This window comes from Pinus tabuliformis, chromosome 9 (assembly GCF_031772625.1).
Source record: "Pinus tabuliformis cultivar Carrire ecotype Pingquan chromosome 9, CPIR1, whole genome shotgun sequence".
NCBI lineage: Eukaryota > Viridiplantae > Streptophyta > Pinopsida > Pinales > Pinaceae > Pinus > Pinus tabuliformis.
In genome coordinates this window covers 1,708,736,819-1,708,751,004 of record NC_142307.1, presented here as the reverse complement: position 1 = coordinate 1,708,751,004, position 14,186 = coordinate 1,708,736,819, and the positions used below count along the sequence as shown (strand labels likewise).

Genomic DNA, 14,186 nt, shown 5'->3' with positions numbered 1-14,186 from the left:
AACATTCTAAATCTTAACTAATATCAATATGTAAACTAAATTCCTTTTAAAAAAACTTTAACATTAATTTCATATAGCATAGACAACACTTGAAAATTATATTCATAGCCTACACATTATGTGTGATTATGCTATTATTTATGGCCAGGAGGAGATCCCAAATTAATCTTTCCTGATACAGTATATGACTTTACAGCCTACAAACAGTTATGGTGGGATCTATTGAATGTAGATGACAAAGAAGAAACCCATTATACTAAATTAAAATTTAGTACAATTGGGATAATGCAAAGAAACCAGCAATGTGATTTGTTACAAAAGTGGTGGGCTGACTATGAAGTTAACAGAACAACAATGGATCCACTATATCATGAATCTCATTGTCGAATGCATTGTGACATCTGCTTTGAGTACAACATTGGAGATTGCTTCCATCTGCCATATAAAACTGTCAATGAAATGATGGCAGGAGAATGGTCACCTTTCCATGATGAAAACAAGACTTTAAAAGAATACATGTCTAGACATTATGAATGGCTTGTATTAACTAAAGTAAAACATCAAATCATTTTAGGGAAACCCATGATTGTCAGGAGAATTTTTACCAAAGCATGGGATGAACTACTTTATAAAAAGCATAGATTCCCTGAAATTACTGTATTCTGATGGTTCTCGTGGGCTTATCCAATAAAAGCATCCAACAGTGTAATCATGAGGTCCAGTCACAAGGACTCAATTGTGGCCAGCTTTTCTCATGGGCTTTGCTGTACAAAAGCATCCACTATGTATTTTATGCAGTTAGCATATTTTTCGTAGGATTTACTTTTTCAGACTTGGAATCTTTGTGCGGATGTCACCTCGGTGTTACCCGAAAGCAATGATTCTATCCCTTTGTAAGATGCCCAACAGTAATGTTTGTCCCCTCTCTTTTCCTATAAAAAGAGGGTAAGGCTCATGAATGAGGCATTCGGAGTTGGAGTGATAGAGTTTTAGAGTCTTAGAGTCTTAGAGATCTGAGAAGCCTGCGTATCAGTGTGTTCGGCACTGGTAAGAACCTAAAGTGGCCAGATCTATCAGAATTCTTAGTGAGTTTGTTTAGGAGTCTGTAAATTCTTAGACAGAGCCTATCTGTTGCCAGGAAGCCTTCGGTAATGCTTACTCCTTAGTGAGAAGCAAAAGTCCGATAAATGCAACAATAGTCTATCTCTGAAAAGAATACTCTCTGTAATCTGAATCTTTTTCTGATATATAATATGAGAAGACATTTCCGCATTTGAATACCTATGTGTTATTTTCAAAAGTCTGTTGTGTAGTAGTTGTCTCATTATCTTCACTCGAAGTTCACTGAAAGTTCATCAGAGGTTCACCAAAGGTTTGAAGGGATGCCAGACCATTGAAAGGCGAGTGAAGGCAAGCGAAGAGACACAGCAAGGCCAAGACAGCAGAGCGCGCGCTACTGTAGCAGCACTGTAGCAAGCTTCGTTCAAGCTTTGTTGCTTGAACGAAGCTTGAACGAAGCTTGCTACAATGTTGCTACAGTAGCGTGCGCTCTGCTGTCTTGGCCTTGCTGTGTCTCTTCGCTTGCCTTCACTTATCGCCCTCTGGTGAACCCAATGTGAACTCAGCGCGAACCTACTTGGTTTTTTCACGCTCTGCGACCTTACACACGGCTTCCTCGCCTTTCAATGGTCTAGCGTCCCTTCAAACCTTTGGTGAACCTCTGATGAACTTTCAGTGAACTTCCATTCAGGAAATCTGTATCTTTCCGTGAATTAGAAGAGAGAGAGTCTTCTGCCATAGAGAATCCGCTCAGAGATATGTTTGCATCAAGTTCTAGTTGTGTTTTAAATCAGGCCGAACTAGAATACGAAGAATCAGAACCTTCTGCCCGATGGCAACTCCCTAGTATTGCTCCATCAGAAGTCTATTCTGATTTGTCTATATTTCATCTAAGAGCTGCTACTAGAATTAGTATCAAAGAGTCAATTAGCCAGATCCAAGAAAATTCTGATAGTGTTCAGTCTATTTCCCTGCTAAATCCAAAACAGTTACAGGCCGAAGCTAAGAGGTTAAATACTAAGTATTTACATTTGGGATGTATAAGAATCGGGATAAATCCTCTAACTCATCAAGGATTGAATACCTTTGTTCTAGCCACAGTTAGAGATCTCACTCATAATAAGTATACCGATTCATTAATAGGAGGAATTGTCACCCCTCTGTCAAACGGTCCAGTCTATTTTGACTGCTACCCAAATTTTTCTGTATATGTCTTTGATGAGACCATAGATCAAATCTTACAGTTGCAGATTCAAACTACAGGGTTTGATATGCATAAGAAAAGACATAATATTGCTATCCAGACCAGAGGATGTTTCCGACATACAAATACTTTATATCCTGCAGTCCTCCATAAGCCCAGTCGCGATTCAAAAGCGAGTGTTGTTGTTCTAACAGATTCTAAGAATCAGAAGATAGAACATCAGACCATCCGTTGGGAAGATCTCACATTCCCTGAACACTGGGTAGTCTCAAATCCCAAGCCTCCTGCTCTCAAAAAGATAACCTCTGCAGACATCCAAGAAAACCAATCCTCTGTTGTATTATCCTTTCCAAGAAGATCCACAATTGACTACAGAAGGATTGAACAAGCCTGCAAAAGTTCTCGTTTTTATCGCGATCCATCCACTGTTGATACCGCTTGCTCAAGTTCAGTTTCTTGTAGACATATTTCTTTATTTGAATTTGCCCAACTTGTAAATTTCAATTCTTTAGAAGTCAAATGTCCTGAATGCCAGTCTGCTGTAAATTTGTGTACCCTTGCTGAATCCGTCATTCATGAGAATCATCATCCAAGGACTGGAGAGGCTCCTCCTTCTACCTCAGTTAATCCATGTCCAAATCCAAAGTGTTCAGACATTCCTTTTCCGCATGAACCTGAGTCTGACCATATTTTGATGATGCATGAAATTATCACCTTAGAAGGTGAAGATCCCAGATTGACAGAAATATTCAGCACAATGAGGCCAGCCAAGCCAAAATATGGGCTAGGTTATTTAGAACAAACAAAAGGTCTAATCCCTCCATCCAGATTTGGCCCCATTCCAGAAGACTGCAAAAAGCCTGCAGTAATGGAAATGCACAAGTTCTTTACCTTAATGAATGGCTGCCTAAAATCAGAAATAAGTTCCAAATGGATGAAAGCCATGTTGAATTGGGATTTATTCACTCATCCAGAAGCAGAACAGTTTGGTCTCAGTCATACTATTGAGGAGAAGATTAAATTATCCCAGGATTGGAAACATTACATGGAAGTAACAAATTCCTGGATTTCTTTTTATGAATGGAAAAGAAATGTTTCCCCTGAAGTTGTGATGACTGGAACATCTTCTTCATCATCCACCAAACATGCCTGGACTGCTTTAGATGGCAGCAAAGTGGAGACACCATCTACTTTTCCCCATATAGAGGAATTATCATAGGAGAAAATCAAAATACAACAAAGGCAATTCCTTTGGTTCAAAAAGATGATAATGCTCTGGGAATAGATGGAAGAATTCAGAAGGCCAGTGAATAGATCAACTAGACTAATACTGCAATAAAAGGCCTAGAAATAAATACAGCAAAGACTGTAGAAATAAAAGAACAATTTGACACTGTTCAAGTTTCTCTCAATGAAGTAAATAGAAGCCTAAATGAGGTACAATACTCCTCATCAGTAGTCAGGTCATATGCCAAAGAATCTTTGAATAAGATAGAAGAAGTAGAGGAAAAGATAGTAGACCACATGGGTACTACTAAAAGCTTAATCATTGGTTTAACTGAAAAGGTTGAAAAAATAAGTCTGTCTAAAGTTGATAAACCAGTTCCTACTTCATTCCTTTATAAAAGAAATATCAAGATTCAAGATCCTATCAAACCAGTTGACAGGTTTCCGGCATTATTTCCAAAAGAAGTAGCCCCATCTTCAGAGGCTACAGAGAAAATCACAATTGCTTCCTTATTCAAGGAAGAAGAAGAAGAACAGAAAGAATCTGAATCCCAGATTCTCCCTATTTATGAACCACTTGAAAGTAGGTTCAATAAATATCCTGCACCTGATATAGAAGGAAAAGGCAAGCTTCCAAATCTCATACCTTTTTCCCTGAGTCACATCGAGAATGGAATATTGATAATCTGAGTGTTGGTCAGATTAGACAATTGCTTGATATGATGTTTACTGAATATAAACTCATGTGCCTCAGAGGTAAAAGTGAAATAGAAGCATGCAAAACCATTATTCAGTGTTTTACAGGAACACTACTCAGGTGGTGGGAAACAGAATCATCTCCAGCATTATTGGCAAAAATGGAAGCTGAAGTCCTCAAGGATGAAGCCGGAGATGTGATTCATAATTCAGATGGCACAACAATCAGCAACATGATCGGAGCTCTAACTTCTATGATATTAGAGCATTGGTGTGGTTGTGAAGCAGAAATTGCAGACAAACATGAGGTCATCCTCATGAATCTTAAGTGCCACAAAATGTCACAATATGAAGACTTCCACAGGGACTGGATGCAAAGGATTTATGAAGTAAAAGATTCAAAAAATATTTTATGGAAACAGGTATATCTTGCTGCCCTTCCATCTAGATTTGTTGATTACATCAGATTGCAAGAAATCTTCCAGTTACCTTTTGAATCATACACTTGGGGTGAGATTTATTCTCATATAACCAAGACACTAGTCAGTCTGTGCACAAGTTCCAAAGTGAACAGATCATTGGAAAAACTTTCCAAGCTTCCAGACAGAAAGTCCATTTGCAGCAAATATGGACTCACAATTGATGATCCTTTGGTCCAGAAAAGAAAAGCTAAGAAAAGGGCCAAAAAGGAACATAAACAGACTACTAAATTCTACAGACATCAAAGAAAGCCCTCTCACAGGACTAGAGGTTCTTCTGCAGCAAGGAAAGGGTATTACAGGTATGTCCCTCAGACACATTATTACAAACCCTCTGATATTCATCTACATACATCTAAGCAAGAAAAATGGAACAAGCTTACTTGCTGGTTATGTGGTAAAACTGGACATACTTCCACCAAATGTCCAGAAGGTGAAGAATCAAAGAAGAACAGAGGCAAAAAGTCCCAAGCCCTATTCCAAAGGGGTAAAACTGTCAAAACAGAAGGACAAATCCAGTGTATGAAGTGTGGTTCCCGCACTCACAGATCAGAACGCTGCCCTAATGTGGTGATTAAAGACCAAATTCAGCAGCAGCAACTTGAAGAGTCATCTCTTGACTCCTATAGCTCTTCTGAAGAAGAATTGCAAGCCTACATGCAGCCTTGCTCATGTTCAGAATCAGAAAACTGTGATTGCCACACTGATTCTGAAAATTGCGCCTGTCATATGTATACTGATTCTGATTCAGAATCTTATAGTGATTCCAGTATTGAAGAGTACTATCCTCCTCCACCTAAAGAAAAAGTATAATCACTGTGGAAGTTCTTTATTTACGATTCACCCAATTAAGTGAAAGTGTAACATATAAAAGGATAAATTTTATATATAATCAACGATTCCCATGAAACTTCATAATCACTATGAAAGTTCTTTGGTAAAGGTCACTTTAAATCTCTTCTTTTTAAATTTATCTCTATATAATATAACTATTATAAATTATTTTCTTCATATTTTAATAAATATATAAATTAAAAAATCAAAATATAGTTTCAATATTTCAATCATCCTACTCATAATTATACCAAGGATATTAGTTACATAAAACTTTATTAACAACCATTTCATCACTTTTTAATGTGGCTTCAAGGATGTTTTCCAAATCTAATGATGATAATTTCAGGAGAATTTTACTTAAATATATTATTTTTCATAATTAATTTTACATTTTATGAAGATATAATGATGAGAAGCAAATTCTCGAATTTATGGTGCTGGATTTCATTCTTGGAGCAGGATTTCTCTCTTGTAAGAGCCTGGGGTCTTGGGTCATGAGTAGAGTTTTAGGTCATACTCTAGGCTCAATGGTTTCTTTACTTTATTTTTTTTTGTTTTTTGGGTAATTATTAAAATTGGAGAAAGTTGTTGTTATGTGAATAATTTAAATCTTATACTCTTCAAAAAGATTTCAACAAAAGATTTAAATAAACTATTTGAAGATCTATGTTAATTAATTTATGTGATAAAAATTTAAATCTTATATTTTTCAAAAAGATTTTAACAAAAGATTTAAATAAACTATTTGAAGATCTATGTTAATTAATTTATGTGATAAAAAAATAAATTTTTATGGTTAAAATTTTTATTTAGTATATATAGTCTATTTAGCATTCAAAAATTCAATTGAAACAATGAAAAATAACACATAGTATTTTGCACTCTAAAAACCGCTCATGTTAGATAGGTACTTAAGATGGTATTAGAGAAAAATAGTGTAAGAGTTTTAAGATATTGTTATGTCATGAAGAATTATTCAAACTTTTTTATTATGTTGAGAAAATTGTGTAAGAGTTTTAACATATTGTTATGTCATAAAGAAATATTCAAACTTTTTTATTATGTTGAGAGGCGCTCTTCAGCCAAGTGTGGAACTATCCTTTCCTATTATATTATGTAAACATTTTGACTCACTCAAATTACACAAAAATAAAAATAACAATAACAATAAAAATAATTATAATTATTTATTAAAACATTTTCTCCAAGTGAAATTACAAAGAAATTACATAATTTGATTTCTCTAGACTCTAGGTATATCTAGAATTCATATGGATCTATAAAACATTATAATGCATTGTAACTATTGAGAGTTTTTTAAAGTAAGTTTTTTTTCCTCCTAAAATTTGTCTAATAATATTATATTTATGTGTTATTTATCAGCATCACTATGTTTCTTTAATTTATACTCATTTTTCTCACTCTTTAATTTATATCCATTTTTTCACTATATTTATTGAATTTATGCACATTGTTATTTTATTTTATTAATATAAATAATTTATTTATATATTTTTATTTTCTTTTAAATTTTTTTTAGATAATTTAAACAAAAATTTTATTATATTATGCTGCTTTGTAATACTTATGTTGCAACCAAACTTATATTTATCATTGTAAAAATTATTTTAAATAATGATATATATATTTTTTTACAACTATATCATTTAATATAATATTATTTAATTTTAATTTAATTCTCTTAATTTATCATATTTATTTGTATAAATAATAACTTAACTTTTAAAAAGATGATCTCAACCCCACATAAGAACTTGAAAAATAAAAATACACTTTGACAATAAAAAGTACACTTCAAAATGTTTTATAATAGAATGAAACAATTATTTGAAGCCGTGTTTAATAATAGAATGCAACAATTATTTGAAGCCGTGTTTAAGAATATATGTCATCTTTTCAATTATTTTTGGTGGTGTCTTATCCTCTGTTTTATGTTCTTAAATTCCTTAGTTTTATGGGATAAAGTTATAGAGTTACTTGTTTGGGTTATTTAACAATTATATAGCAAAGTCAACAAATTTTGTGATGTGACTACTAAATATATGAGTACACACTCTACAAATTTAGATTTACCATTCAACCAATTAAGTGAAAGTGTAAACTTTTTTTTCAGAGGAAGAGAAAGTGTAAGCTATAAAAGGATAAATTTGTATATATAATCAACGATATCCATATAATTATAATTATTATAAATTATTTTTTCCACATTTTAATAATATATAAATTAAAAGATCAAAATACAATTTCAACATCTCAATCATCCTCCTCAAATTTTTATAGTAAGGATATTACTTACATAAAACTCTGTTAACAACAATTTCATCACTCTTTAATGTGGCTTAAAATATGTTTTCCAAATTTAATGACAATAACTTCAAGATAATTTTATTTAAATATATTATTTTTTATAATTAATTTTACATTTTATGAAGATGTAATGATGATGAATAATTTTTAATATCTAATAGTAAATTGTTAAGAAATTGATATTTTGTGTATTATATGTTTTTTAAATTAATATAATAATGGTTTGTATATAGAGTATTAAGTGCTGATGTTGATGTTAGATTTCCTTAAAATCTAGTAAAGTGATTTGCAATTTTAAAGTATAAAAACTTGGAAATATAAATAATTGATATGTTAGAAATTTAAATCACAAATACACTGAGTTTTCTAACTTAATATGCACAACATAAAAATAAATCAGAAGACAAATACATCAACACATAGAACATAAGATATAGCCAGGAAACCCCAACTCTGGGGAAAACCTGCAAAATTGTGTGTCTTTTATTATTCTTTGTCAACAAAGGATTTTTTTATGAGAATTAGGACAAGGGAGGAACTCCCTTTTATCACAAGAACCATTGATCAATCCTCCAAGATGAATCGACCCCTTACCTATGCACTAGATATGCAAAATCCCTACACATATTAGATAAATTGCACACACGTTAGGGCGCTAAACCTCTCTATTGTGTGCATTTGTGAATGGTATGATTGTGTTGGGGTTGTAAGAGATCAGCCCTCACTTGATTTCTTCTATTATCTTGTATCATTGCGATATTTTGAAACCCTCGGCTCTTCCTTCACTGATCTGAGACACTTTACTCGTGCTCAGAGGTTAATTGCAAATCAGATCACAATAGCTTATTGGCATGGCATGGAATAATTAAGCATAGATTCAAAGCCATCATGAAATTTATAAGTTAAGAATGAGTTCATTAACATATGCCCACATGAAAGCACACATACAAACATGACAGAAATACAAGAAAGCCAATAAACCGTCATAAAGATGCATGAGAATCCATAATGACAGCAAATTACTTCTTATTAATGTTACTGAAATTGCAAGTACATGTCCTGCAATCCATCAAATCCCAATAGTGGAACATGGGTTGCTCATATCATTATCCAATGCAAAAACCCTAACCTCGCCACTGCTCACCCTACAAGCATCCAAGAGTTGGATGCTTTTAGCTTTTCAAGCCCAGATCAACTTCTAATGCTAGTCCTAGCTCAAGTGCTAAAGTCCCTTACAAATTAGGTATGAGTGTATAATTATAGAAATGAAGTGAGTGTTCACCTATTGTGACCTTTCATCTACCCTCATGACCCTTGAGTTTCCTCACAGCTCTTTCATCTCTAATGATTATTACATGCTCAAATCAATCTCAACATAGCTATTGATATTATGATGAAAAATATTTACATTGTGGCAATAGATGAATTATGAGGAGATTGCAGAGGTTTCTCAAAACCCTAGAATGATTGTTGCATATATGTTGTGATGATATGTAGATTTACACGGGCTAATGAACAAGGTGGCAATGTTCATTTTCCATGTTAGATGTTTACACAGTGCCTTAGGCAACTAAATGGAGCCAGTTTTCTTGTTTGTTGAAACCCTAGTTATCTAGCCTCGATAGGAAACCCTAGATTCCTTCACCTAGGCCAACACTCTTATTTCCTCTCTTCTACCTACAAGCAAATTATAATGGTTACAAATATTTGCATGTGATTTTCATTCAAAGAATAAAGTTAGAAACATGACAAATTGATTGAAATAAATATAATAATTTGGACCCATATACAGTTTATTTCCACATCCTAACATGGCATGTGCAGTGTCACTCTAAGCTTCCCAACCGTGTTTTAAAAGAGGGTCATAGCCAATGTTGATTGTCATTTTTCTCTGGTGTCCCTTTGGCCTTTTCCTTTTCTTTTGCTTTCCTTTCGATTCATCTACTGGGACAATGCAGCTTTTTGTTTCTAGTTGTTATCCAAATGCATTATGGGTTTTATGATCCTCATTTCTTTCATCCTCAATATACACATCTTTTCCTGAACTTGGGTGGAAAATTCTTTGTTGTCTATCTTGGAAGTTTTGGAACAGTAATTGGGTATAATATGGTTGATTCCCTCTAGATTTGATGCACATCAAGCAAATCATAATGATGAAATGCAATATGAGCTCAAGCAATTGTTTCATCTTTATAAGATAATAGGTGATGACTATTCTATCTAAATAATAGCTTACCAGTGTCCCATCTTGTGATCTTTCATATGTGATTCATTTATCTTATCTTACTTGATTTCCCTTTACTTATGTAACCTACCATATATTTTACCTTTTCACCATGTTCAACGGTCGCATCTGCACTTAATAAGGATAAAATGGGCATATGAATAGTATAAATTTGAAACTAATTGTATTCATCATTACTTTCTCCAGCTTATCTCTGAGACAAAAAACCATAAAATTCTTCACAACTTCTTTCACATTTCAATTGATTTTGTGGGATAATTCCCCATGTCTATGTCTAGCCAGAGCAGTTGATCACTTTAATATTTTTGTAAGAAGTTGAGTTGCTCATGAATATTGTGATCTTGAATGTTGTGTGCACATAATAATTGCTCCAACATCTTGAAGTCTATTTGTAGTTGTGAGAACCAAAGAATTCACACTAGAACACACTTTGGAGTGATGATGTTTTAAAGGGTCTTGAGGATCACCTGCTAATGATGGATCAAAACTCTTCAAATCAATATGCTCTATGATAATACTTGTTGGAGGGAAGATCAAGTCTGGGTGCAGTTTCTTTTCACATGACTAGTTGCAATTTAAAAATATAGTATTGTTAATAACTAATTGTGCGACTTATGACTTCAGAATAATCACACTAGAGAGTCACATATCCAATCACATATTGAGATAACAATATTGTTGTCAATTTGAAATGTGAATTATCAATTACAGGGCAGGAGCCTTATCAGTTATTGTAAGGTAGCATTGATCCATGTCAACTTCTTTTGAATCTCACCATCTAAAAGGCGCCCTCCACCACTAGACATTGACCTTTATTAACAGCAAATCACACTCCACAGGTCACACTTTTCAATAGCGGTGCCACTAATAACTTTAAGTGCGACCTATGATAGGAGTCTTCTTGAGTTTCATTAGAACAAGTCACATCGTTAGGTTGCATGGGAAGGAGAGGGTTGTGAAAGCAATTTGCGACCTCAAACTGGTCACATCTCACAATTACAATGCAAGTCACAAAAAGAAAAACATCACTGCCAACTGAGGACGTGACATGTGCCTTGAATGGGTTTAAGACCAAGTGCATCTTCAATTTCTAGTTTTAATGCATATCAGAAGTGTGACTTGTTTAAATTCGCTCAAGTTCATAGACTTCATTTTCTCTAGCAATCACTTTCATCGCTTTTCATTTAGATCATCTCAAGGCTTTAATGCCAATGACAAACCAATTTTGGCACTCTTATCAAGAGCCTTAGTGTCGAATTCTCCATAAATTGTTACTAGTGATTAGGACTCCACTTGTGTTGGATAAGTGTGCCAGGTTTTCGATGATTTTCAAGTCTTGATTTCATTATGGTAAGATGATCATTAGCATGAGAACTCTCAATTGTATAAGTGTTCTCATTTGTCGAAAAATTGTGGGTGAATTCAACCACAGTTGCAGTATTTGAAATAAGATTCACTATATGTGGATAGGAGGCCTTTATAGTGTCCCTCTAACCTCTAATTAGCTAAGATCACAATTGCAATGTACTCATCCTTTGAAACACCAATGTCTGCAATGAAAATGTGCTTGACGTGTTGTCAAATGCCATATCATCACCAACTGAAGTTTCATCATTACCAAGTGCACCAGAGACCTCACCAATGGGAGTAGGTTCCAGACTAATGCTTGAGCTCAATCCCACGTGATCATGAAAGTATTGCAAGTCCACCTTGTAAGACTTTTGATCTAGTATTTTGAAGCTGAAAATAGTCTTTTCATGTGGAACGGGTTGACCAAGAGCGGTTGTTGTTAAGACATTCAAATTTATATCAAATTTCACATCCACGTTATGTTTTGATACTTGTGTTGTGTGTTGAGATCTCGAGAAAATAGTTCCCTTTTCTCTACACTAGTCGATGTAAATGCTAGTCTGATCTCACTGAAATGTAGACCCTAATAGTTTCCCTTTCTTAATGTGACTATTGTGTAGCACTTCATGCTTGAATCTGACTTTCCTAGTTAAAGAAAAACGTGCGTGATGGACACTTGGCACAATAATATTGACTGTTGGGGAAGGCAATTGTTACAAATTAGAATATTGTCAATACTATTTGCGTACTCATTATATTGCTTGCACAAAGAGGTTGCAAATTTTATTGGTAAGGAAAGGTCACATTTTGCAGTTGTAAGGGAGGTTGTGCTTAGAATTTGCACAATGAATCTATGGCATGCACCTTAAGTAGGGAGGCTGCAATTTTTATTGGTAAGGCCAAGTTGCACTTGAGAATTGGGACATGTGGAGATGGCAAGTCGCCAATGAAGATATTAATGGGAGATCACTACCATTTCAGCACGCAACTTAAAGAGCATAATTCTCCAAGAAAGAATGTAGGTCACATTTCTCATTCCCAAATTAGGTCGCATATGTCTGCATCAATTTTTCTCCTCTTGGATTTGATATCAAATGTTTTATGAAACAATAACGCATGTAATTTGGAGCCATGATAAACATGACCAATGCAAACTACATAAGATCAATTAAAGAAATCCTTGCCCCAATGAATCATTTCCACATCCACTCAGGTAGCTGAAATTTTTTTCAAAGAACATTCTAGTCCCATCAATATTCAACTACAAAATCAATTCAAGCCCAAAAAGAAAGAGTACCCATTGCCAATTTTTCCCTTGAGACCAAAGACTTTCTCATGCTCTAGACGCTGCATTTGTTGTGCTTGGCTGTTATGGCATTATAGCTCCATCACCATTTTCATCCTTCAGACAACTTGCAATAGTTGTTGTGTATGATGGAGCCTCTGAAAAAGAGAAGTCAACAGAAAATCCAGTGAATGGGAGAATCACGCATGTTGCAGCTTCAAGGCCCAAAATGCTTTGTCTTGTGTTTAGCAATGATCCACCAAAAGGAATTTAAGACCATTCCTCCTTATATAAATGTGAAATTTGTACTCTCAACATTTTTAGGCATGTAATTAGTCTCTTCTCCAATGGTTCAAATGACATTGCAAGGCGTGAAGCTAAACCAGTTTCCTCAAATAAAATACATGTGGATGATTATGGTATGGCATAAAGAGATGTTGGACTTCAAATTAGATTTTTGTTATTTTAGTTCATGTAGTCTTGGTAATCCCATGAAAAGCATTATTTCAAGGTCGTAAGCAGAGCTTTCAACTTTGACCTTCGTGCCATACGTGGTCTGCACACCCACTGGTGGACCATCTACCTCATATTGCAAAAAACTTCCAGACGTTGCCCCTGATGCAACGGTAACAACCCTACAAGGAACTACCGCTCCATTTTCACAAAAGAGAACATTATGACCATCGTTTGCTTCAATAAACTTCCCAAATTTGGAATTGAGAAATAGCACTCTGTCTTCAACACACCTGAAAACAACCAAATATTTTTTTACTTTTCTTCATGAAGGATATTTCGACTCATATGATCATAGGATCATCAGTTAAGGGGAGCTTGTTCCTTTTAAATACACAATTGTATTTTTTCAAACTTTTCTCTAAACAATTTTCAAGACCAACAGCTTCAAATTCATCCTCCCAACACACCATAATTATTAGTAAATGGCATATCGGGCCCAACAAGACCCACAACTAGGCCGTGTTTAGCTGATTCTGCTACTAGTTAAAATCTAATTGGACCACACCCCATGACTACCAAGTCCGAAAGTTCATCTCCAAGTCTAAGCGGTTGCAACTTCCACCAAGAAGCTCTTTGAGAATGTGACATGACATCAACATATATGACTCCACAGCTATATTGCAACCGAATGAAAGGCCACATAACACCTATAACTTTGTTGGAGCAAAAATCACAGCGAAAACTAAATAATCACACACAGCATAAACAAACATGAAGACACAATGATTTTAACGTGGTTCACCCAACCAATCTGGGCTATGTCCACCAAACAGAGGCATCGACAATCTCATTCATCAACTGGAAGATTATTACAACAAAGTTTCTCATCTGCTCTCCCACTCACCTCACATCTCTCATTACGCATTTGCCTCTATGGGCTTATATTTTATAGCTGGGAGTAGAAACTGAATCATAAATTCACTCACAACAAATATAGGATGCAATAGCTCCTCATCGGGA

At 34.6% G+C, this 14,186-nt stretch overlaps 2 pseudogenes; both read right to left on the bottom strand.

The window, feature by feature from the left end:
• Nucleotides 1-11,269: 11,269 nt before the first annotated feature.
• LOC149155506 (mitochondrial outer membrane protein porin of 36 kDa pseudogene) lies at nt 11,270-12,461 on the bottom strand (annotated as a pseudogene).
• A 7-nt stretch (nt 12,462-12,468) lies between these two features.
• On the bottom strand, nt 12,469-13,868 carry LOC149155505 (lycopene epsilon cyclase, chloroplastic pseudogene; annotated as a pseudogene).
• Nucleotides 13,869-14,186: the final 318 nt, after the last annotated feature.